This window comes from Mirounga leonina, unplaced genomic scaffold, assembly GCF_011800145.1.
Source record: "Mirounga leonina isolate KUSES-001 unplaced genomic scaffold, KU_Mleo_1.0 Mir_55, whole genome shotgun sequence".
Taxonomy (NCBI): Eukaryota; Metazoa; Chordata; class Mammalia; order Carnivora; family Phocidae; genus Mirounga; species Mirounga leonina.
Window position 1 is genome coordinate 3,189,401 of NW_023270816.1, and position 24,054 is coordinate 3,213,454.

Consider the following 24,054-nt stretch of genomic DNA (forward strand, 5'->3'; position numbering starts at 1 on the left):
GTTCTCCCAGTACCATTTATTGAAGAGGCCGTCTTTTTTCCATTGCATGTTTTTCCTGCTTTGTCGAAGATTATTTGACCATAGAGTTGAGGGTCCATATCTGGGCTCCCTATTCTGTTCCATTGGTCTCTATGTCTGTTTTTGTGCCAGTACCATGCTGTCTTGGTGATCACTGCTTTGTAATATAGCTTGAAATTGGGCAACGTGATGCCCCCAGCTTTGTTTTTCTTTTTCAACATTTCCTTGGCGATTCAGGGTCTTTTCTGATTCCATACAAATTTTAGGATTGTTTGTTCCAGCACTTTGAAAAATGTCATTGGAATTTTGATCGGGATGGCATTGAAGGTATAGATTGCTCTGGGTAGCATAGACATTTTAACAATGTTTATTCTTCTGATCCATGAAAATGGAATGTTTTTCCATCTTTTTGTTCAACATAGTACTAGAAGTTCCAGCAACAGCAATCAGACAACAAAAAGAAATAAAAGTTATCAAATTGGCAAAGAAGAAGTTAAACTCTCTCTTCGCAGATGACATGATACTTTATGTGGAAAATCCAAAAGGCCCCACACTCAAATACAGAACTCATACAGCAATTCAGTAATGTGGCAGGAAACAAAATCAATGCACAGAAATCAGTTGCTTTCTTATACACTAACAATGCAACTGTAGAAAGAGAAATTAGAGAAACGATTCCATTTACAATAGCACCAAAATCCATAAGATACCTCGGAATAAATCTAACCAAAGAGGTAAAGGATCTATACTTTAGGAACTACAGGACACTCATGAAAGAAATTGAAGAAGACACAAAAAGATGGAAAAACATTCCATGCTCATGGGTTGGAAGAATAAACATTGTTAAAATGTCTATGATTTTTTAGATTAACCTATGTAGGTGAGTGATATGACCTATGAATATGATAAAACAAAATATTTCATTTTAAAAAGGGTCTTTGGTTTGAATAGATTTAAACACTGGCATGAGCCATGAAAACTTTATTTTTTTTTTAATTTTAATTCCAGTATAGTTAACATACAGTGTAATATCAATGTCAGGTGTACAATATAATGATTCAGCGATTCCATACAACACCTGGTGCTCATCAAAACAAGTGCACTCCTTCATCCCCATCCCCTATTTCCCCCCAAACCCCCACCCATCTCCCTTCTGGTAACAATCATCAGTTTGTTCCCTATAATTAAGAGACTCTTTCTTTGTTTGTTTTAAAATTTATTTTATTTTATTATGTTATGTTAATCACCATACATTACATCATTAGTTTTTGATGTAGTGTTCCATGATTCATCGTTTGCATATAACACCCAGTGCTCCATTCAGTACGTGCCCTCTTTAATATCCATCACCAGGCTAACCCATTCCCCCACCCCCTCCCTTCTAGAACTCTGTTTGTTTCTCAGAGTCCATAGTCTCTCATGGTTCATCTCCCCCTCCGATTTCCCCCCCTTCATTTTTCCCTTCCTGCTATCTTCTTTTTTTTTTTAACATATAATGTATTATTTGTTTCAGAGGTACAGGTCTATGATTCATATGCAATTCACAGCGCTCATCATAGCACATACCCTCCCCAGTGTCTATCACCCAGCCACCCCATCCCTCCCACCCCCCACCATTCCAGCAACCCTCAGTTTGTTTCCTGTGATTAAGAATTCCTCATATCAGTGAGATCATATGATATATGTCTTTCTCTGATTGACTTATTTCGCTCAGCATATTACCCTCCAGTTCCATCCACGTCATTGCAAATGGCAAGATTTCATTCCTTTTGATGGCTGCATAATATTCCATTGTGTATGTGTATATATGTGTGTGTGTGTGTGTATGTATATATGTGTATATATGTGTGTATATATATACCACATCTTCTTTATCCATTCATCTGTCGATGGACATCTTGGCTCTTTCCATACTTTGGCATTGTGGACATTGCTGCTATAAACATCGGGGTGCACGTAGCCCCTTTGGATCCCTCCATTTGTATTTTGGGGGTAAATACCCAGTAGTGCAATTGCTGGATCGTATGGAAGCTCTATTTTCAACTTTTTGAGGAACCTCCATACTGTTTTCCAGAGTGGCTGCACCAGCTTGCATTCCCACCAACGGTGTAGGAGGGTACCCCTTTCTCGGCATCCCCGCCAACATCTGTTGTTTCCTGACTTGTTAATTTTAGCTATTCTGACAGGTGTGAGGTGGTATCTCATTGAGGTTTTGATTTGGATTTCCCTGATGCTGAGCGATGTTGAGCACTTTTTCACGTGTCTGTTGGCCATTTGGATGTCTTCTTTGGAAAAATGTCTGGTCATGTCTTCTGCCCATTTCTTGATTGGATCATTTGTTCTTTGGGTGTTGAGTTTGATAAGTTCTTTATAGATTTTGGATACTAGCCCTTTATCTGATATGTCATTTGCAAATATCCTCTCTCATTCTGTCGATTGTCTTTTGGTTTTGTTGACTGTTTCTTTTGAGGTGCAAAAACTTTGTATCTTGATGAAGTCCCAATAGTTAATTTTTGCCCTTGCTTCCCTTGCCTTTGCGATGTTTCTAGGAAGAAGTTGCTGTGGCTGAGGTCGAAGAGGTTGCTGCCTGTGTTCTCCTTTAGGATTTTGATGGACTCCTGTCTCACATTTAGGTCTTTCAACCATTTGGAGTCTATTTTTGTGTGTGGTGTAAGGAAATGGTCCAGTTTCATTCTTCTGCAGGTGGCTGTCCAATTTTCCCAACACCATTTGTTGAAGAGACTGTCTTTTTTCCAATGGACATTCTTTCCTGCTTTGTCGAAGATTAGTTGACCATAGAGTTGAGGGTTCATTTCTGGGCTGTCTATTCTGTTCCATTGATCTATGTGTCTGTTTTTGTGCCAGTACCATACTGTCTTGATAATGACAGCTTTGTAATATCGCTTGAGGTCCAGAATTGTGATGCCACCAGCTTTGCTTTTCTTTTTCAATATTCCTCTGGCTATTCAGGGTCTTTTCTGGTTCCATACAAGTTTTAGGATTATTTGTTCCATTTCTTTGAAAAAAGTTGATGGTATTTAGATAGGGATTGCATTGAATGTGTAGATTGCTCTAGGTAGCATTGACATCTTCACAATATTTGTTCTTCCAATCCATGAGCATGGAACGTTTTTCCATTTCTTTGTGTCTTCCTCAATTTCTTTCATGAGTATTTTATAGTTTTCTGAGTATAGGCTCTTTGCCTCTTTGGTTAATTTATTCCTAGGTATCTTATGGTTTTGGGTGCAGTTGTAAATGGGATCAACTCCTTAATTTCTCTTTCTTCCATCTTGCTGTTGGTGTATAGGAATGCCACTGATTTCTGTGCATTGATTTTATATCCTGCCACTTTACTGAATTCCTGTATGAGTTCTAGCAGTTTTGGGGTGGAGTCTTTGGGGTTTTCCACATAAAGTATCATATCATCTGCAAAGAGTGAGAGTTTGACTTCTTCTTTGCCGATTTGGATGCCTTTTATTTATTTTTGTTGTCTGATTGCTGTGGCTAGGACTTCTAATACTATGTTGAATAGCAGTGGTGATAGTGGACATCCCTGCCGTGTTCCTGACCTTAGGGGGAAAGCTCTCAGTTTTTCCCCATTGAGAATGATATTCGCTGTGGGTTTTTCATAGATGGCTTTTATGATATTGAGGTACGTACCCTGTATCCCTATACTCTGAAGAGTTTTGATCAAGAAAGGATGCTGTACTTTGTCAGATGCTTTTTCTGCATCTATTGACAGGATCATATGTTTCTTGTTCTTTCTTATATTAATGTATTGTATCACATTGATTGATTTGTGGATGTTGAACCAACCTTGCAGCCCAGGGATAAATCCCACTTGGTCCCACTTGAATAATCCTTTTAATGTACTGTTGGATCCTATTGGCTAGTATTTTGGTGAGAATTTTTGCATCCATGTTCATCAAGGATATTGGTCTGTAATTCTCCTTTTTGATGGGGTCTTTGTCTGGTTTGGGGATTAAGGTAATGGTGGCCTCATAAAACGAGTTTGGAAGTTTTCCTTCCATTTCTATTTTTTGGAACAGTTTCAGAAGAATAGGTATTAATTCTTCTTGAAATGTTTGGTAGAATTCCTCTGGGAAGCCATCTGGCCCTGGGCTTTTGTTTGTTGGGAGATTTTTTATGACTGCTTCAATTTCTTTAGTGGTTATACGTCTATTCAGGTTTTCTATTTCTTCCTGGTTCAGTTTTGGTAGTTTATACATCTCTAGGGATGCATCCATTTCTTCCAGATTATCTAATTTGCTGGCATAGAGTTGCTCATAATATGTTCTTATAATTGTTTGTATTTCTTTGGTGTTGGTTGTGATCTCTCCTCTTTCGTTTATGATTTTATTTATTTGAGTCATTTCTCTTTTCTTTTTGATAAGTCTGGCCAGGGGCTTATCAATCTTATTAATTCTTTCAAAGAACCAGCTCCTAGTTTCGTTGATCTGTTCTACTATTCTTTTGGTTTCTATTTCATTGATTTCTGCTCTGATCTTTATTATTTCTCTTCTCCTGCTGTGTTTAGGCTTTACTTGTTGTTCTTTCTCCAGCTCCTTTAGGTGTAGGGTTAGGTTGTGTATTTGAGACCTTTCTTGTTTCTTGAGAAAGGCTTGTATTGCTATATACTTTCCTCTTAGGACTGCCTTTGCTGCATCCCAAAGATTTTGAACAGTTGTGTTTTCATTTTCATTTGTTTCCATGAATTTTTTTAATTCTTCTTTAATTTCCTGGTTGACCCATTCATTCTTTAGTAGGATGCTCTTTAGCCTCCATGTATTTGAGTTCTTTCTGACTTTCCTCTTGTGATTGAGTTCTAGTTTCAAAGCATTGTGGTCTGAAAATAGGCAGGGAATGATCCCAACCTTTTGGTACCAGTTGAGACCTGATTTGTGACCTAGGATGTGATCGATTCTGGAGAATGTTCTATGGGCACTAGAGAAGAATGTGTATTCTGTTGCTTTGGGATGGAATGTTCTGAATATATCTGTGAAGTCCATTTGGTCCAGTGTGTCATTTAAAGTCTTTATTTCCTTGTTGATCTTTTGCTTAGATGATCTGTCCATTTCAGTGAGGGGGGTGTTAAAGTCCCCCACTACTATTGTATTGTTGTTGATGTGTTTCTTTGCTTTTGTTATTAATTGCCTTATATAATTGGCTGCTCCCATGTTAGGGCCATAGATATTTACAATTGTTAGATCTTCTTGTTGGATAGACCCTTTAAGTAGGATATAGTGTCCTTCCTCATCTCTTATTATAGTCTTTGGTGTAAAATCTAATTTGTCTGATATAAGGATTGCCACCCAAGCTTTCTTTTGGTGTCCATTAGCATGGTAAATAGTTTTCCACCCCCTCACTTTCAATCTGGGGCTGTCTTTGGGTCTAAAATGAGTCTCTTGCAGACAGCATATTGATGGGTCTTGTTTTTTTATCCAATCTGATAGCCTGTGTCTTTTGATTGGGGCATTTAGCCCATTTACATTCAGGGTAACTATTGAAAGATAGGAATTTAGTGCCATTGTATTACCTGTAAGGTGACTGTTACTGTATATTGTCTGTGTTCCTTTCTGGTCTATGTTACTTTTAGGCTCTCTCTTTGCTTAGAGGATCCCTTTCAAGATTTCTTGTAGGGCTGGTTTCGTGTTTGCAAATTCCTTTAGTTTTTGTTTGTCTGGAAGCTTTTTATCTCTCCTTCTATTTTTAATGACAGCCTAGCTGGATATAGTATTCTTGGCTGCATATTTTTCTCATTTAGTGCTCTGAATATATCCTGGCAGTTCTTTCTGGCCTGCCAGGTCTCTGTGGATAGGTCTGTTGCCAATCTAATGTTTCTGCCATTGTAGGTTACAGATGTCTTCTCCCAAGCTGCTTTCAGGATTTTCTCTTTGCCTCTGAGACTCGTAAGTTTTACTATTAGATGTCAGGGTGTTGACCTATTTTAACGGATTTTGAGGGGGATTCTCTGTGCCTCCTGGATTTGGATGCCTGTTTCCTTCCCCAAATTAGGAAAGTTCTCTGTTATAATTTGCTGCAATATACCTTCTGCCCCTCTCTTCTTCTTCTGGGATCCCAATTATTCTAATATTGTTTCATCTTACAGTATCACTTATCTCTCGAACTCTGCCCTCATGATCCAGTAGTTGTTTATCTCTCTTTTTCTCAGCTTCTTTCTTTTCCATCATTTGGTCTTCTATATCACTGATTCTCTCTTCTGCCTCATTTATCCTGGCAGTTAGAGCCTCCATTTTTTATTGCACCTCATTAATAGCCTTTTTGATTTCGACTTGGTTAGATTTTAGTCCTTTTATTTCTCCAGAAAGGGTTTCCCTAATATCTTCCATGCTTGTTTCAAGCCCAGCTAGTACCTTTAAAATCGTCATTCTGAACTCTAGTTCTGACATCTTACTAATGTCTGTATTGATTAGGTCCCTGGCAGTCGGTACTGCCTCTTGTTCTTTTTTTTTTTTTTTTTTGAGGTGATTTTTTCCATCTTGTCATTTTGTCCAGAGAAGAATAGATGAATGAGAGAAAAAAATGCTAACAGGGTAACAACGACCCCAGAAAAATATACACTAAACAAATCAGAAGAGACCTGAAACTGGGGGAAAAGAAAGGGAAAGAAAGAAAAAAGAAAAAGAAAAAGATTAAAAAAAAGCAGAATATGATCAAATTTGATCAGGCTGGTGCATAGATCAGTGCCACACACTAGATTTTGGGCGTATTTTGGTCTGTTAGAAGAAAGTGCCTCCCAAAATTTTAAAGAAAGAAAAACTTATATATGTACAAAAATAAGGGTAAATATGATGAAGGGATGGAATATGACTGTAAAGATGAAAATTATAAAATATTTTATAAAAGGAATTGATAAGATAAGAAGTTGATTGAAAAAAGAAAGAAGAGGATTTAAAAAAAAAGGGGGGGGTGGAGAGAATGTGATCAGGCAGGAAACTAGAACAAAGCCATACACTAGAGATTTAGGGTATATTTTGGTCTGTTAGAAGAAACTGTATCCCAAAATTTTAAAGAGAGAACAACTTATATATATATACCAAAAATAAGGTTAACTACTATGAAGGGATAGAATATGACTCTTAAAATGAAAAATAAAAACGATTTTTTAAAAAAGAGATTGATAAGATGTTGGTTGCAAAAGGGAAAAAGAAAAAGAAAAAAAAAAGAAAAAGATATTTAAAAAATTAACTTTGAAAGACTAAAGAATCATGGGAAAAAAGCCATGGATTCTATGTGCAGTATTCCCCTAGCGCTGGAGTTCTGCCGTTCTCATTGATCGGTAAGCTTGGTATTGGCTGGCTGTTCTCACTGATCTTCTGGGGGAGGGGCCTGTTGCCGTGGTTCCCAAATGTCTTTGCCGGAGGCAGAATTGCCCTGCCCTTGCCGGTCTGGGCTAAGTCATCTGCTCGGGTTTGCTCTTGGGAGCTTTTGTTCCCTGCAAGCTTTCCATACAGCTTTGGAGGCCGAGAGTGAAAATGGAGGCCTCCCAATCTCCGCCCCAGAGGAGCCAAGACCTCAGGCCCCTCTCCTCAGTGCGCCCCCAGAGAAAAACAGTCAGTCACTCCCGTCTCCCTGGTCTCCAGCCGCACTCCGTGCTCACCCCACCTGTGACCACGCGTTTCTATCTCTGGCACCCGACCCCGTGTGGAGTCTCCAAACCCAGCAGATCCCTGCGGTGCACTCCTGCACCGCTCCTCCAGGTGGAGGAAGGGGAGTCTCCCTGGACCTGCTTCTTGTTGGGTCCCTGTTGGAGGAGCAATGGCCCAACTGTGCCGGGGATCACGGTTTATGGCAACCCCGAGCTGAGAGCCCGCGCCTGGGCTCCATCTCTGCAGCCGGCTTCCCTGCTCCGATACCTGGGAGCTGTGCCGCACTCAGGCACCCCCGGTCTTTCTGTGACCCTGAGGGTCCTGAGACCACACTGTCCCACAAGGGTTCCACCCCCAGCTTAGCCACTGGAGCGACATCCCTCAGCGGAGCCGACTTCTAAGTTCCAATTTTGTGCTCTGCTGCTCTATCACTTGCCAGAAGCGGCCGATGGAGGCCCCCTCGCCCGCCGTCTATCCTCCAGAATATCGCCTCAGATTCACTTCGCACATCCTACCTTCCAGAAAGTGGTCACTTTTCTGTTCAGAGAGTTGCTGCTATTCTTTTCTTCGATCTCCTGTTTAGTTTGTAGGTGTTCAGAATGGTTGGATCCCTATCCAGCTGAATTCCTGGGACCAGACGAAATTTAGGCCTCCTACTCCTCCGCCATCTTGCTCTTCCCCCCAAGAGACTGTTTCTTGATTTGTCTCTCTCTGTCTTTCTTTTTTTTCCCTTTGCTCATTTGTTTTGTCTTAAATTTGCATATGAGTGAAATCCTATGGTATTTGTCTCTCTCGGACTGACTTATTTCACTCAGTATTATACTCTCTAGCTCCGACCATGTCATCACAAATGGCAAGATTTCATTCTTCTTATACCTGAATAATATTCCATTGTGTGTATATATCACATCTTCTTTATCCATTCATCTATCTTTGGACACTTGGACTGCTTCCATAGTTTGGCTATTGTAAATAAGCTGCTATAAACATAGGGGTGCATGTATCCCTTTGAATTAGTGTGTTTGTATTTTTTGGGTAAATACCCGGTTGTGCGATTGCTGGATTGTAGGGCAGTTCCATTTTTAACTTTTTTGAGGAAACCCCATACTGTAAAACTCCTTTATGTTAAGAGCTACCTGATTAAATGGTCTTTAAGGATTTTTAGAGGGAAGGCAAATTTAGCTTTCTCTAGGCAATGTTATCCTACAAAGAGCAATGCCATTATGAAGTTTTTTTTTTTTAAGATTTTATTTATTTATTTGAGAGAGAGAGAATGAGAGAGAGCACATAAGAGGGGGGAGGGTCAGAGGGAGAAGCAGACTCCCTGCCGAGCAGGGAGCCTGATGTGGGACTCGATCCAGGGACTCCAGGATCATGACCTGAGCCGAAGGCAGTCACTTAACCAACTGAGCCACCCAGGTGCCCCATTATGAAGTTTCTAATATTGAGCTATATTCAACCTGAGAGTAATGTGGAAGTTTTTAAAAATTACCAATATCCAGGGGCACCTGGGTGGCTCAGTTGGTTAAGCGACTGCCTTCGGCTCAGGTCATGATCCTGGAGTCCCAGGATCGAGTCCCGCATCGGGCTCCCTGCTCGGCAGGGAGTCTGCTTCTCCCTCTGACCCTCCCCCCCTCTCATGTGCTCTCTGTCTCTCTCATTCTCTCTGTCTCAAATAAATAAATAAAATCTTTAAAATAAAAAAAAATTACCAATATCCAGGCCACAATATCTAACCAATGAAATCAAAATCCAAATATCAATTGCATGTACTTGAACCTTGAGACAATCCCTTAGAGAAGTGATTCTCCTTCCCGATCACATATTAGGAGAAACCCCCAAATGTAGTAGCAGCAACCCCAAAAAGAAAAGCTGAGTGAAGCCCAGGCCACATTATGTTTTTTTAACATTTCCCAGGTGACTCTAATTCATGACCAGTGTCAAGAATCCCCCTTCCGGTATATGACTAGGCATGCTGAGAACATGAGGTGTCAGTCAGAAGAGGCTATGAGCTCTGGAACTAAATCATCAGGCTCTGTATCTGAGCTATTCCATTTACCTCCCTGTGCCTCAGTTTCCTCCTCTGTCAAATGAGGAGCACAATAACATCTTGGGATGTGGTCATCAAACAAGCTAATACACTCATAGCCCTGAGAACGGTGGCACTTGCCTTTCTGTACTCCAAAGTCACTTGGGAAGAATTAGATAAACATTAGAAAAATATTCAGTATAATCCTATTCTTCTGAAATGTCCTTCAAATGTCATATCTTATTAACATCTGTTTCTCAGATGGTGGAGTATATTGATTTAAAACTGCTACTTTCTTCAAGGTGGCAAGCCACCACCATTCAATTTTTTAAATAGGCCTCTTGCTCTAGTCAAAATCAGACTTAGCTAAGTCAGGTCTCCTGTGTTCTACATTATTGAACTGCTTGCCACATTTCAAGGCCAAGTTTAGAGGCTGGAGTCAACCCCATAAAGAGTCTGGAAGAAGAAAGTATCCACAGCCATTTTAGAGGAAGCATCAATATTCTCAAGCATATGCATGTTTCAATGTATATGAAGTATAAGCCAAAATCTTAAGTCTTTATGTAACAGAGAGGTTAAAAAAAAATAAGGTACTGCAGGGATCTGAGGACTCAAGCACTCCAAGATGACTTTGAGAGGAGAGAATTTCTACAGAGCTCAGATGAGGGACAGCACAAAGGAAATCCGTTTGAGCAGCTGTCCAGCAAGCTCTGTGCATGCACAGACACTGTAGTAGTATTTTCCTGGCACTCAGCAATCCATTCCCCAGATCTGAGAACATCATCTAAATCCTAATTGATGCTGTAGCTGCACTTAATGGGGAGAGGAAGAAGAGCCAAGGTCCCTCACGTGTTTGAATCACATATCATAATTGGAACAATAATTCACATTCTTTTCTTCACTTTTTCTGATTTAATTCACAACAGTAAGAGAGAGCAACAGAGAGAGAGACAGAGACAGAAAGTACAATTTTAGAGCCTGAGAGATCTGCAACTTCTAAGACATGAGGAAGCTCATACAGTCTGCTTTCTCCCAAGGAGGTATGCAGGACTCCTCAAAGAATGAAAAGGTAGCATGCTACACTGGACCCCAGCACCTCCATCCATTCTGGGGATGATGTACTGCTATTTTTCTGTATGGTCCCCCTTCCCCTATAACATGACAATTTCTTCAATAGGAGTTGGCAAACTTTTCCTATAACGGTCAAGATAGTAAATATTTCAGGTTTGTGGGCTGTCTCTGTCTCATATTCTTTTTTTAATATATACAACCTTTTAAAAATCTAAATATCACCCCTAGCTCCAGAGATGCACAAACACAGACTGCAATCTAGGTTTAGCTGGGACCATGGTTTGCCAACTCCAGCTTTCCTTAAATGTATCTCACACTGGAGCTTGGACACCCTTAGAGCTCAGGTCTGTGTCTCCAGCCAAGTGGAATATGGATGAGGGTAAGAAGGAGAAGGCAGAGTAGGGAAGGACAGCCAGCAGGGGAGGGACAATATCTGGGTCCTTGACCGGGGGCAGGGGGAGGCACTTATATCTCACTTTACACTTGACAGCTGCTTTATTTTCATTTGGATTTCCAGAGGGCAAGAGAAAGGTGTGTTGGGGGAGAATGTCCACGCATATCAAGCAGTCTCAGAAGCTGTATAAGGTCTCCCGTTGAAGAAAAGGGTAGGCATCCTGCACATCAAAAAAGATTTGGGTTCTCTGCACTCAGAAATCCTCTCCCGGAAGCAAGCCACCACATGCTCGCAGGTCATTGGGCTGTCTTCACGTCGCCCTGTGGAATTGGGGCTCAGGACCAGCACCAAAAAATGCTGATTGTCTCACGGCGGCTGCTGTGAGTAATGAAGTCCTCAGTCTCGTGCCTGTCTAGGCCTGTACCCTGAACAGAGAAGTCTGCAGGAAAAGGAATTATGAGCCAGGAAGGTGTCCCCCGAAGCATGCGTGGACATCTCAGAATGATTTCATACTGACGCAAGCAATGTTGCGTATTTCTCAGGTTGTCCTCTTGGAGAGATTCAGAAGACTGTGGGACACTTGAGAGCAGGGACCATACTTTGCTCACCTTTGTGTCTGATTCAGAATCTAGAACAGTGGCTGGCACATTACGGATACTTAGTAAACATGGAGTGGGGAAGGAAGGAAGGACAGGAGGAAGAGAGAGAAGGAGGGAGGAAAGGAGAGCAGGAGGCAGCTCCCTCTAAGGAGGTTTTATTGTTCTGCTTTAGATTTTCTACAACTACTCAATTTTTCCAAAAACAGAGAGAAATCAGACATTTCTATCCTTTGAAGCAAAAAATAAATAAATAAATAAACTTATCCATGGTTCTCCTTACCCACAGCTTGGCGAGAAAATCCAGGAATGAACTAAAGCAATAAACAAAGACTGAAGGGGCTGGGGGATGGGAGAATATGTAGTATTTTAATACAGTTTCCCAAAATATGTATGACATGATTTGAGAAGGAATATCTAAGGAGCCAAACTGAGCTGTTTAATTGGGGTTGTGTTGTTATTAAAACAGCTGATAAAGACACTCTTTGTAGTCCCCCCAAATGAGTTTTTTGAGTGAGTCGCCACAGTCCTCGGATCTGTATGCATGACTAAATGTATAAAAAAGTAAATAGGGCCCCAGATGAGTGTCAGTTATGAGGATGCTAACAGTAAAAGCCTGCCCCAAAGCAATGACACATGCTTTGAAAACACTCTGGGGGTAAAAAAGCACGCTTAGGGAACACAGGGTCTCAAATATTATTGGTGTCATTATTATGCAGTTATTTTCCTAGCAATTTTCAATGATCTGTCCCAGCTTGGAGGAGAGTCTTCAGTATCATTGCCCATACAGGTAAATTTGGTGAAAGGGGAAACAGACAGACCTTTAACAGGCAAGTGTGGAGTGTGGGGACTGAAGCTTCATGGTAGCCATGGGACCAAATAAAATGGCAATAGGCCACCTTTTCCACTTCAAGGACCTTAGAGCAGAAATGTGTGGCTCTCAACTTTCCGGGCATGTTAGCAGGTCTCTGTGTGGCAGATGGCTGTCTGTCTGGTCATGAGGGCTCGGATCCCTCCTCTGTACCTTCCTCATTAGCAAGTGAGACAAGCACGATAACCCAGTCAGTCGGTCAGATGTGGTTCCATCCTTGATCTCAGAGAGATGGCCTATTGTCTACAGTATTTTCCAAACACTAATTCACAGTGCAGTGCTGAGCACACATACCATGACAATGTCCTGGGATGCTCTTACAATTTTAAGTTAAAAATCCAGGATTCTGATTCAGGCATGGAACACAAGGATGTGTCTTTTTTTATTTTCCTAGTGATTCTTAAATGATCAAGTTTAAAAATCACTGGTGTAAACTTTCCACTTTGGAATTTAATTAGATTGTCTTGGTGTTTTTTTTTTTTATCTAAGACTTGAGGGCTGGATTACCCCACCCCATCAATGAATGACCCAACCAATGACTGAATGAATGAATGAGGATACATCCAGAGTCAGAGGATCAGGAGGAAGGATATTTTTTCATGGTCTACACATTACTGGGAAAAGAAACACAAACCCCCCCTTTTAGGAAGGGATGGACAGGGGAGGGAGGAAGGAAGGAAGGGGGTGGGGAATGGGAGGGAGAAGGAGGGAGAAAGGAAGAAATTACATAGAAATTGACATAAAATGCCTTTGCTTTTGGGGTGTCATGTGATACATCTCTGAAGAACACCTCCAGGTCTGACAAAGACCTGTGAGATATCAGTATGAGGACTGCTGTGTAGACCCTGCCCCTCTCACCTTGAACGAGCTGAACATTTGACCTTATTAGGCCATCCTTCCCCTGAGTTTGCCTAGTTGTGGGCTCTGCCACCACTTCTCTTGGCAAACACATGCATGGGGAGGCAGAAGGTCCTGGGTCCAGGCTTGTGCCCTTCTCTCCTCCGACTCTACTACACTCATCCTCTCTACCCGCCATGTCCTGCACACCTATCTCATTCTCCAAGAACCCACACTCTCAGATCTCTCTTTGTCTTGGCAAGGATTCCAGCCCCTTCCTGGTTCTCTCTTTGTACCTGAACCTGCGCTCCTCCAAGTGTTAACAGGTGTCATGACAATTGGGATGGGGAACATTCTGGCCAAATAAGTATGGCAAACACTGGGTTAAGGAAAGTTAGACAAGTTCCTTTCCTTCGGGATTTCTCAGAGCTTTAAACTAGCTAATGCAATTTGAACATTTCCTAAAGAGAAAAGCATTATTGGAGCTTGCCCCAAACACACTTGGCAATGACACCTATTATATGATGCATCTTCTAGGAGCACTCTTATGCCTTTACCAACAAATGTGTATTGAGTACTTACTATGTGCCAGACATTGTACTGAGCACCAAGCAAGACCCACATAATCTATGCCCCGTGGCACTTAACTCAATAGGCATGTTTGGGGAGCACTTGTCCGAAAGTCCTCCTCTTAGATCTGCCCCTGAGTCCCCTGTTCTTTTCCTCTTCTTACCTTAAGTTCTGCATCTTCTCTCAGTCTTTGAAGTCCTCTGAGAAGCAGAGTCTTTCCTGGCTGGCTCCATCCCATTCCCACACTTTGAACTTCCAGGAGAAGACTGGCCTTGGCCATCATTCCACTTGCCACTTTAAACAGTGTCACTTGGGCTCTGCAATAGTTTCAAAACAAGCCTTTCTTCCAGTATGGTCCTTCACCACTTTCTCAGCCTCCCTGAATCAAGCTGCCCTTTCCATCAGCATACTATTTCCTCAATTCTGTCCCCTTTTTTTCTTTCTATATTCTCCTGAGTTTGTGCTGGAGACGCTTCTGGAGAGCTGGTTCCACAGCTCGTCTACTCAATCTGTTATCAGGTCCACTGAGAAGCATTCCTAGCCTCCCATCCCTGGCCTGCCCCATCCCTGGCCCATCTGGCTCAGCCTGGGATCCCTCCCCTGGCAGAGTCACCATATTCCCTGCTCAAAAGTTATATTTAGCTCCATGCAGAAAGCCCTGTATCTTGCTCAGGAATATCCCTCCTAGTCATCTGTAAGAAAAGGAACAAAACTTAATGCTCATGCCCATCCACATGCTGTTTCCTTACATCCACCCCTGCCCTAAATCACACACTCACTACGGTGGGGAGTCCATACCCTTGCCAGGAAGCAGCCCTGTTCTGGGAACATGGCCTCAACCCACCTTCTTTATTCAGAGCAGCTCTGCTCCTGGTCACAGTATATGAGACCGGGAATTAGTGCCTGAGCAGAAAGAAGCTCTCCTAGGCTGGGCACATGGGCAGCCAAGCACCTCCGAGGTAGCTTGGATCCAGCGTTTTGTCTCAACTTTGGTTCTACACTGAGAATAGCAAGATGGCCTGAAAGAGGGGGCAATCTATCAGTTTTGGTTGGTGGGGGGAATGAGTGAAGAGGACAAGAGGGGAAGAGAAATAGAAAAGTGCCAACAGCACATGAAAAGATACTCAACATCATTCATCAACAGGATCAGGAAAATGCAAATCAAAACTACAGTGAGATATCACCTTATATCTGTCAGAATGGCTAAAATAAAAAACACAAGGAAGTGTTGGTGAGGATGAGGAGAAAGGTGGGAATGTTGGTGGGAATGCTAACTGGTGCAGCCACTATGGAAAGCAGTATGGAGTTTCCTCAAAAAATTAAAAATAGAATTACCGTATGATCCAGTAATTCCACTACTGGTTATTTACCCAAAGAAAACAAAAACACTAATTCAAAAAGATATATTCACCTCTATGTGTATTGTACCATTATTTACAATAGCCAAGATATGGAAGCAACCTAAGTATCAATAGATGAATGGATAAGGAAGATGTAGCATACTCTCTCTCTCTCTCTCTCTCTCTCTCACACACACACACACACACACACACACACACTGGAATATTACACAGTCATAAAAAAGATGAAATCTTGCCATTTGCAATGAGCTGGATGGAACTAGAGGGCATAATGCTAAGTGAAATAAGTCAGACAGAGAAAGATAAACACCATATGATTTCACTCATATGTGGAATCTAAAAAACAAAACAAATGAATAAACAAATAAAGAGTAGAATCAGACCTATAAATACAGAGAACAAATGGATGTTTGCTAGAGGGAGGAGGGCTGGAAAATGGGCAAAATGGGTGAAGGGGAGTGGGAGATACAGATTTCCAGTTATGGAATGAATAAGTCATAGGAGTGAGAGGCACAGCATAGGGAATATAGTCAATGATGTAATAGTGTTGTATGGTGGCAGATGGGAGCTACGCTTGTGGTAAACATAGAATAATGTATGGAGAATTCGAATTACTATGTTGTACACCTAAAACTAATCTCACATTGTGTGTCAACTATACTCAAATGAAAAATAATTATTGAAGAAAGAGAAAGAAAAGAAAAGTGTCAACGGGAGGAGGCTGGGCCTTGAAGGGCCAGGGTCAATGGCGGAACAGCAGAGGCTGATAAACAGTTGAGTTTTTTGGCCCTTTGAATTGTACATTTTGCTGAGAGACAGTCCCTCCCCCTTCAGTCTCCATAATGACAGCATTGGTAAAGTCTGCTAGGCCCATATATACTTTGTGCACGTGGTTACCTATTGTTTTTTGTTTTAATTTTTTATTTAAATTCAATTTAATTGGGCGCCTGGGTGGCTCAGTTGGTTAGGCGACTGCCTTCGGCTCAGGTCATGATCCTGGAGTCCCAGAATCAAGTCCCGCATCGGGCTCCCTGCTCGGCAGGGAGTCTGCTTCTCCCTCTGACCCTCCTCCCTCTCATGCTCTCTGTCTCTCATTCTCTCTCTCTCAGATAAATAAATAAAATCTAAAAAAAAAATTCAATTTAATTAACATACATTGTATTATTAGTTTCAGAGGTAGAATTTAGTGATTCATCAGTTGCATACAAACCCAGTACTCATTACTTCAAGTGCCTGCTTTAATGCCCATCACCCCGTTACTCTATTCCCCACCCACCTCCCCTCCAGCAACCCTCAGTTTGTTCCCTATAGTTAAGAGTGTCTTATGATTTGCCTCTCTCTCTGTTTTTGTCTTATTTTTCCTTCCCTTCTCCTGTGTTCATTTGTTTTGCATCTTAAATTCCACATATGAGTGAAATCATATGGTATCTGTCTTTCTCTGACTGACTTATTTCGCTTAGGGTAATACCCTCTAGTTCCATCCAGGTCATTGAAAATGGCAAGATTTCATTCTTTTTGATGGCTGAGTAATATTCCATTATGTATATATACCACATCTTCTTATGTATTGGTTTTGTTTGCTTTGCTTTGTTACAACACAAAGGTGGTAGTTTTTATGCCAGGATCAACTCTGTGTAGAATAGAGATTGTGTGAGAGGCACCTGAGCCCCCTCAGGGATTCATAACAAGCTTCAAAACCAGGAGAATTGGGGATTCCAGTCATTTGTTCCAAGATGTCTAGGAGGAGAGATGCCATAGCTGGCATTTATGTTTGTGTACACTTATTAATTTACTCAACCAACTCTACAACAAGCAAGAGCTGGAAGGATTTCTGGATACAGTAGGGCTGGTTGAAAATATTTGGGCAGAAGATGAATTCTGTAGGAAAAAAGGAAGACTGCTTCCCAAAGATCAGGGATATTTCAAGATGGTGAACAAACGATATCTATAAAATTCAGACAGGAATAAGCAGTTTGCATGAAGGCTGGTGACTCGTGTGGCAGGTGTGGAAGGCACTGAAGGAAGATTCTTCTGGCTGCTTTGAATAACATGCACCTATTGTTTGTCACACAAGCACCCGATTTCTTCTGGGAACCATTTCCCACCATCCCACTTCCATCCACATGGTTTCCATAAGCAATAGTGTTTTCCATGACCCACCTCTTCCCTGGTGTTGCAGCTGGTAGATGTGGTGCTCAGTCACTGGGTGGCTTTGGTTCCTACGATGTGGATGCCAATGCTCTGGCTGGCTGAGCAGAGGAGAATGTTGCATGATGAGCAGAATGGAGGAAGAGAGATTCTTGGTGGCGTCTAAGATGAGCAGAAAGGAGGAAGAGAGATTCTTGGTGGCTTCTAAGTCTCTGGGTTCTAGTTAATCCTGAAACCCAGTCATTTTTTTGTCCTTAGGTTTAGACATCTCACCTTCCTAATTTAGGTAGTCATCACTTCCAGTGTTCTATCTAGAATAAAGGAGGTCTATCTAGTACAATCCATATGAGCCCCTGGAGAAGGAAATGGAAGAGCCCAGTGACAGCAGGAAGGCTGGCCAGGGAGCTTGTGCAAATAGTCCACACTTGATGAGACAGAGATCTTGTCCATGGCTGTGACAATGGGAATGAGCAGATCCAAATGACATTCAAGGAGACTGAGCTGCAGGAAGTGATGCTAAAATAGAGAGCTTCCCAGCATTTGGAGTGCTCGTCATAGTAACATTTTCCTGTGACACCTTTGTTGGCTGTAGTGCTTTTATGGCAATGATGGTTATAACAGCCTCAATACTAGCCCAGTAACTCCTAGGACAGCACTCAACCACAAAACATTTCAGAAAGCCAAGGGCATTCATGAAGACTCAGGGGAGATATAACTCAACCCAAAGAAGAGACTTGATCCAGCCTTTCCAAAAAGGAAATTAAGCAATTCAGCTACCAATTCACCAGCAAGTCCTACTCTCCCCAAATGAAAGAGCAGCTACGACTCCACAGGAAGCACCAGGATCTCTTCCCCGGAGGCCCCGGGGCTGGAGCTGAAGCATCTGGTCTCCAGGGAAGGCTGAAACTGAGAGGAAAGTCCTGGAGGGGCGCCATGACAACAAGAGCCAAAAATGTGTTCAAGTCCAGAGAAGCTCCACCATTCACTAGACTGTATCCTGTGTTTTCTAACCACCTATACAAATATTTGTGGATCCCTCCCCTGTGATCTAGACTGATGATAGGCTTTGGGGAAATTTATAAGTAGTGATCTCACAAACTTTCCTTGAACCTATCTTTCCTTTAAGATCCTTGACATTAATGATTACAAATGTAAGAGGGAGGTCTCTTGGAACAATGATACCCTCTGGGTCTTTTTTTTTTTAGAATAAAGGAAAGTTTATATAGAATGTGATCATTCCATGGCATATAATCTCACTATCCATCAGTAGCCCCAGGACCTCTGGAGAAAATGTGAATGCTTGACAGAAAGAATTCAATCTTCAAGCAGAAATAAGTTAAGTTAGTCCTTTGACCTCCCAGCAATCAATTACAAGGTATAGACATTTTAGTTCCTACACTGTGAAGGATGGGGAGTAACCTGAATACTACATTTTACACTGCAGTAACAAAAGACCCCAAAACCTTAAACAATGGCTTAAACGAAAGTTCACATCTTGTTCATGTGCACGCAGCCACCTGGGTGAACAGCAGTCACCATCTCCCATTGCCAGAGATGTGTGGAGATTATTTCAGAGTCCCTTCATGCTTCCATCCAGAAGTGTTCAGCTTCCTGTCAAGATAGTTCAGTTCTGAATCCAGCTCTGCTGCTGATTTACTATCTAGTATGACTATAAGGTAATAAAATTTAAAAAAGGACAGAACTCAAACATCCAAATGATTCATAGTAGTCCATGTGGTAAGCTTTATACCACTGTGTACTTAGGGCAGTAAGCCTGGCATCACCTGAGAGCCCAACTGTGGCAGTAATCCTGATGCTGCAACACTGTCCCCATGAGGGGAGCCAATGGGAAGCAGGGAGGGGTGGTGCTGAGTCCCAGCTAATCCCCTCACCAGATCCCCAGAGTGACGGAGTGGAGAGGAAGCCTCCCTCTTTTTCTGCTTCTTTCATTGTCTCTTCTTTTTTTAAATAGTGGTACAAGTTCTGTCTCCTCCTAACTTTTTTTTTTAAAGATTTTATTATTTATTTATTTATTTACTTATTTATTTATTTGACAGAGAGAGAAACAGCATGAGAGGGAAGAGGGTCAGGGGGAGAAGCAGGCTCCCTACCTAGCCGGGAGCCCGATGAGGGACTCGATCCTAGGACTCTGGGATCATGACCTGAGCTGAGGGTAGTCGCTCAACCAACTGAGCCACCCAGGCACCCTCCTCCTAACTTTCAAAGGCAATTTTCCACTGAGTTTCTCTCTCTCTCTAAAAGATTATCTGTTTTCCTGTAGTTCTGAGACTTCACAAAAATACATCTAGGTGTGGGTCTTTTTTCTCTCATTATGTTGGGCACTCATTATACACCTTTAATCTGGACAATCATGTTCTTCAGTTCTGGACATCTTTTCTTGATATTTTGTATTTATTTAATTTACTTCTTCCTTTCATTTAATCTGTTCCCTCTTTCTGAAATGGCCATCATTTGGATCTTTTGATCTGATCCTCTATTTTTTTCTCTTTTTCACTTCTCACTTCTCCTCTCTTTGTCTTTCTGTTCTATTTTTTGGATATCTGTCAGCTTCATCATCTAATTTTTTATTTTATGCTACCATATGTTTAAGTGTCTAAATCCCTTTTCTTATTCTGTTGGATTCTTTTCTATAGAATTTTATAGTTGCTCCATGTATATCTCTCTGAAGTCTTTTGTTCCATTTGTTTTGTTTTGTTCTGTACCACATTGTCCTTTTTTCTGTTTGAATCTCTGTTACTCAGTTAAAGGTTTGACATGAATTCTTGGTTATCCTTCACTATCTGTTCATAATTACAGATGAGACCTTGTAAAACATGGATTCATTACAGAAAATTGGCTGTTTCACTAGGGCCCTAAATGCCAGTATTTAAAATACAGTTGACCCTTGAACAACATGAGGATTATGAGCACCAACTCCTCACACAGTCAGAAATCCGCACATAACTTTGATTCCCCCAAACTGAACTACTAATAGCCTACTGTGGATGGGAAGCCTTACCAGAACATAAACAGTTGATTAATACAATTTCATACGTTGTATGTATTACATAGTATTCCTACAATAAAGTGAGCTAGAGAAAAGAAAATGTTTTTAAGAAAATCATAAGGAAGGGAAAATATACTTACAGTACTGTACTGTATTTTTTGGGGGAAAAAAGCCATGTAGTGTAAACTCGTGTTGTTCAAAGGTTAACTGTATTTCATATTGGACCACTGTCCTTATAGAGGATCCTCAAACCTCCTACCTGGGATGTCCCCAAATCTAGAGGCTGTCTAGCTCAATATCCCCAGAAAGTAAATCTCCCACCTTGTCCTGGAATAAGGAAAGCATGATTGCCAGTTATACAGGGTGAACAAAACCATCTGAAGCCCTAATTCTCCTTTGGCTTTCCATCATTATTCCTGTTTTCAGCCCCACCTGCATCCTGACCCAATGCTCTAATTCCTGGGTTTTTCCAGGTTTCTGTGAGAAGAGAGATCTTGCTTTTTTTCCATTTTCTACCCAGAGACTTAGGTAGTAGCTGTCCCTGGGATTCAAGTCATTTATATGTCTCCCTTCTCCTTTCAAGTTTCCAAACTGCTAACTTCTAGACACAGAAATCTCCCCTCCTTTCCCTTCAATTCTAGTGGATTTATGGTGTGTTATTCTTTTACTATCACTTTGGTGGGATTTCAGAAGGGAGAAAAGATGAATAAAATGTTCAAACTTCTTTGTTTAACTGGAAGTCTGTTATGATCTATTTTTAATGTATGTTATATTACTGGATGTTATATAACTTAGATTATATCTGAGGCAAAATGAGAGGGAGAAAGAGCAATAGAGGAACAGAGAGGGAAAAAAAGGAGAGAAAGAAGAAAAATAGAGATAGGAGTGGATGTGCAGAAATAGTGTTCACTAGGGGTAAGAAATCATTTTTTTGGTGGGCACACAGGTCACTCAGAAAAACAAAAGTGTTCACACATTTTTTTACAAAATGAAAATATCTTGAGTCTAATTATAGGTGTCTATAAATACATATATATCCGTATAATGTAGAAGACTTACTTTATTGCATAGAAAAATATTTAAGGGCAAATATTCCTCAGTTATTAAAGCATTAGCATCTGAGGCATCTTTGAGAAGCAGTAATGCAGACACACCCCTTTCACCATTTAACCTGAAAACTCCATCAGAGGCCATATCAGGAAGTTACATGGACAGAACATGGACCACAAGTTGTGATAGTCCCTTGTCACCAGACGGAATATTCATCTGACAATGATGGACAGTGCACTGGAGCCTTTAATGGACATGAACGCACTGGCAGTGGCTGTCGAACTCCATTCTGCTCCACCCTGGGCCTCAAGATGCTATAAGGACACAAACTTGTTGGCCCCTGCTGAAGTGGGCCAGGGCCCCAAGGGAGAGGGGACAGCCACGGGGCATGTACCAGCACCGTGATGCATGGTGTACTAAAGAGCAAGTCAAAATTTTTTGTTGGTTAAAACAACAAAATAATTCTTATTTTGGAAGACTCATGGACATCAGATAATTATACAATGAGAATACTGAGACCAATATTATCTAATTATCTTTAGAGCCTTCCAAATCTAAGGACGGCACCTTTGATACTCCTTGTTCCAGTCAAATGCTTGTGTAACTGAGATTGTGTTTATCAAATTTTCAAGCTGAGAAGAATCACTATGTAGAGAAACTTGGAAGACCCTTTACTAACAAGAAAAAGGCTATGGTAATGCTAAAAATCACATCCCCTCCACATGTTACCTTGGCTTGGCTTGGTTTTTGCTTTTTCATTGGGCTTTATTAACACCAGGCATTGCAGCTTTGATAATCTGGTTTGCCTTCCCTGTCCTTAACATTTCAGAGAGTCAAACAAAAGGTTTAGAAAGAGATTAACTATTTTTATTGCAATGTCTTTAAGAGTAGACTGATCACATCTCACTCACTGCTTTTATGCTTACATGGGACTTCTCTTGCTAGACTAGTAGGTTGGAAATCTAATTTTCAATGTTGACTTTCTATAGTCTGTTCCAACATGGAATATTTCAGAGTTTAAAAAAAAATTGGCCTCAAGACAGCCTAAAATCTGCCCTAGAAGGAAGTGGGCACAGAATGAACCAGGCAATACATACTATTTCTGGGTTCAGCTTGCTGAAAACTTTTCAAGTCTTATTCTGTGACATTTACAGAGCAGTTTCAAGAATGCTTAATAAAACAGATTTTGAAAGTGTCTTTCTTAATCTACAGTATCCATTTATACACCATCAGTATATAATTATAGCTCAATGCTGCTGCTGAAAATATAGCAAAGGAGGTAAACTTCCTTAATCAAGCTGGGTTATCCAGGGGAACACTCCTGGAGAGATGGGGCTCCACCGACAGTGCTAGATACCACCCTCTACAAAGTTGGATCCCAGATAAAATGGGCTTTATGCTACCTTTTTTAAATATGCCTGGGCTCTAGGAAGCAAGGGAAATCTCCAAGGACAGAATTTTTATTTTTTTAAGTCTGAGCTAAAAACAGAGCAGAGAGCCATGAGCTTCAAACAAAGGCATCAGGCAGGGCTGACATGAGAGCAAGTGAAAACACAACTCTGTAGTAAAAACCCAAGTTTAGTACCTGATACTTGGGAATGATGAACTTGGGATCCCTGCAAGTCTGGCCACCTGAAGATGAAACACTGCCCTGGATCTGGCAGAAGCAAATGCAAATCTCTGGAGGAACATCCCCAGTTTGGGCTCTCAGGATTCCCCAATATGAAACTCTAACAAATTCAAACTCACAACCAAAGACCAAATTCATAAAGGAAAAATCATCATGAATGTGAGTTAACAGAAACAAGACCAACATATTCATGTTCCCACCCAAGGACCTCAGATACTAAAATTGTCACACATAGATAAACCCCATATTAAATGTTCAAAGGAATAAAATATAGAATTACAAACATGAAAAAGCAGCAAAAGATGATTAAAACTGACCAGTTTTTGATATTTTAAAAATAAAAAATAAAATAATAAATAAATACATAAATACATAAATAAAAAATAAAAAAATACAGCTATTATAAAGAAGAAATTGTGATACTCCTCACAAAGGTAACCAGGAAAACCCATGTCAAATAAGCAAACTGGGTCAATGGGCAAGGGAAGGGGTGCTAAGGACAGGGTCTCAACTACATCTCGAGAAGTGAAATCAGAGAGGAATTTTATGGCACTGGGCCTGTGTTGAGTGTTAGGATTCAGCTGATTTGGGGGTGGGCTTTCAAAGGCACCCAAGTAAAGATTGGATGAAACAGTCAAGAGTGGATTGGTGGGGGGCACAGAGAAGGGTTTTCTCCGGAAGTTGTGTCGTGGGGCATGCTACAGTCTTAGCTTTCCAGAGTAGGTCATGGTGGCAGAGCTGGTTCCTGGCTACTCTGCATGACTCCTGCTAGGGAAGGTTTTCATTCCTACATCACTCTTCTGTATCCCTACAGTACTTGAAAAACAACTCTTTCTTGGGACTTTTAGCATTCATCATTGCT

The 24,054-nt window shown here is 41.1% G+C and overlaps 1 long non-coding RNA gene across 1 annotated transcript in view; it reads right to left on the reverse strand.

The window, feature by feature from the left end:
• Nucleotides 1-6,599: 6,599 nt before the first annotated feature.
• The window catches only part of LOC118001912, a 111,393-nt gene continuing 93,938 nt past the window's right edge, over nt 6,600-24,054 (reverse strand). Inside the window, exons 3-4 of the long non-coding RNA XR_004676880.1 lie at nt 17,518-17,667; nt 6,600-6,625 (exon numbers count right to left, since the gene is read on the reverse strand). This is a non-coding gene — a long non-coding RNA (uncharacterized LOC118001912). The remainder of the gene's footprint in view (nt 6,626-17,517; nt 17,668-24,054) is intronic.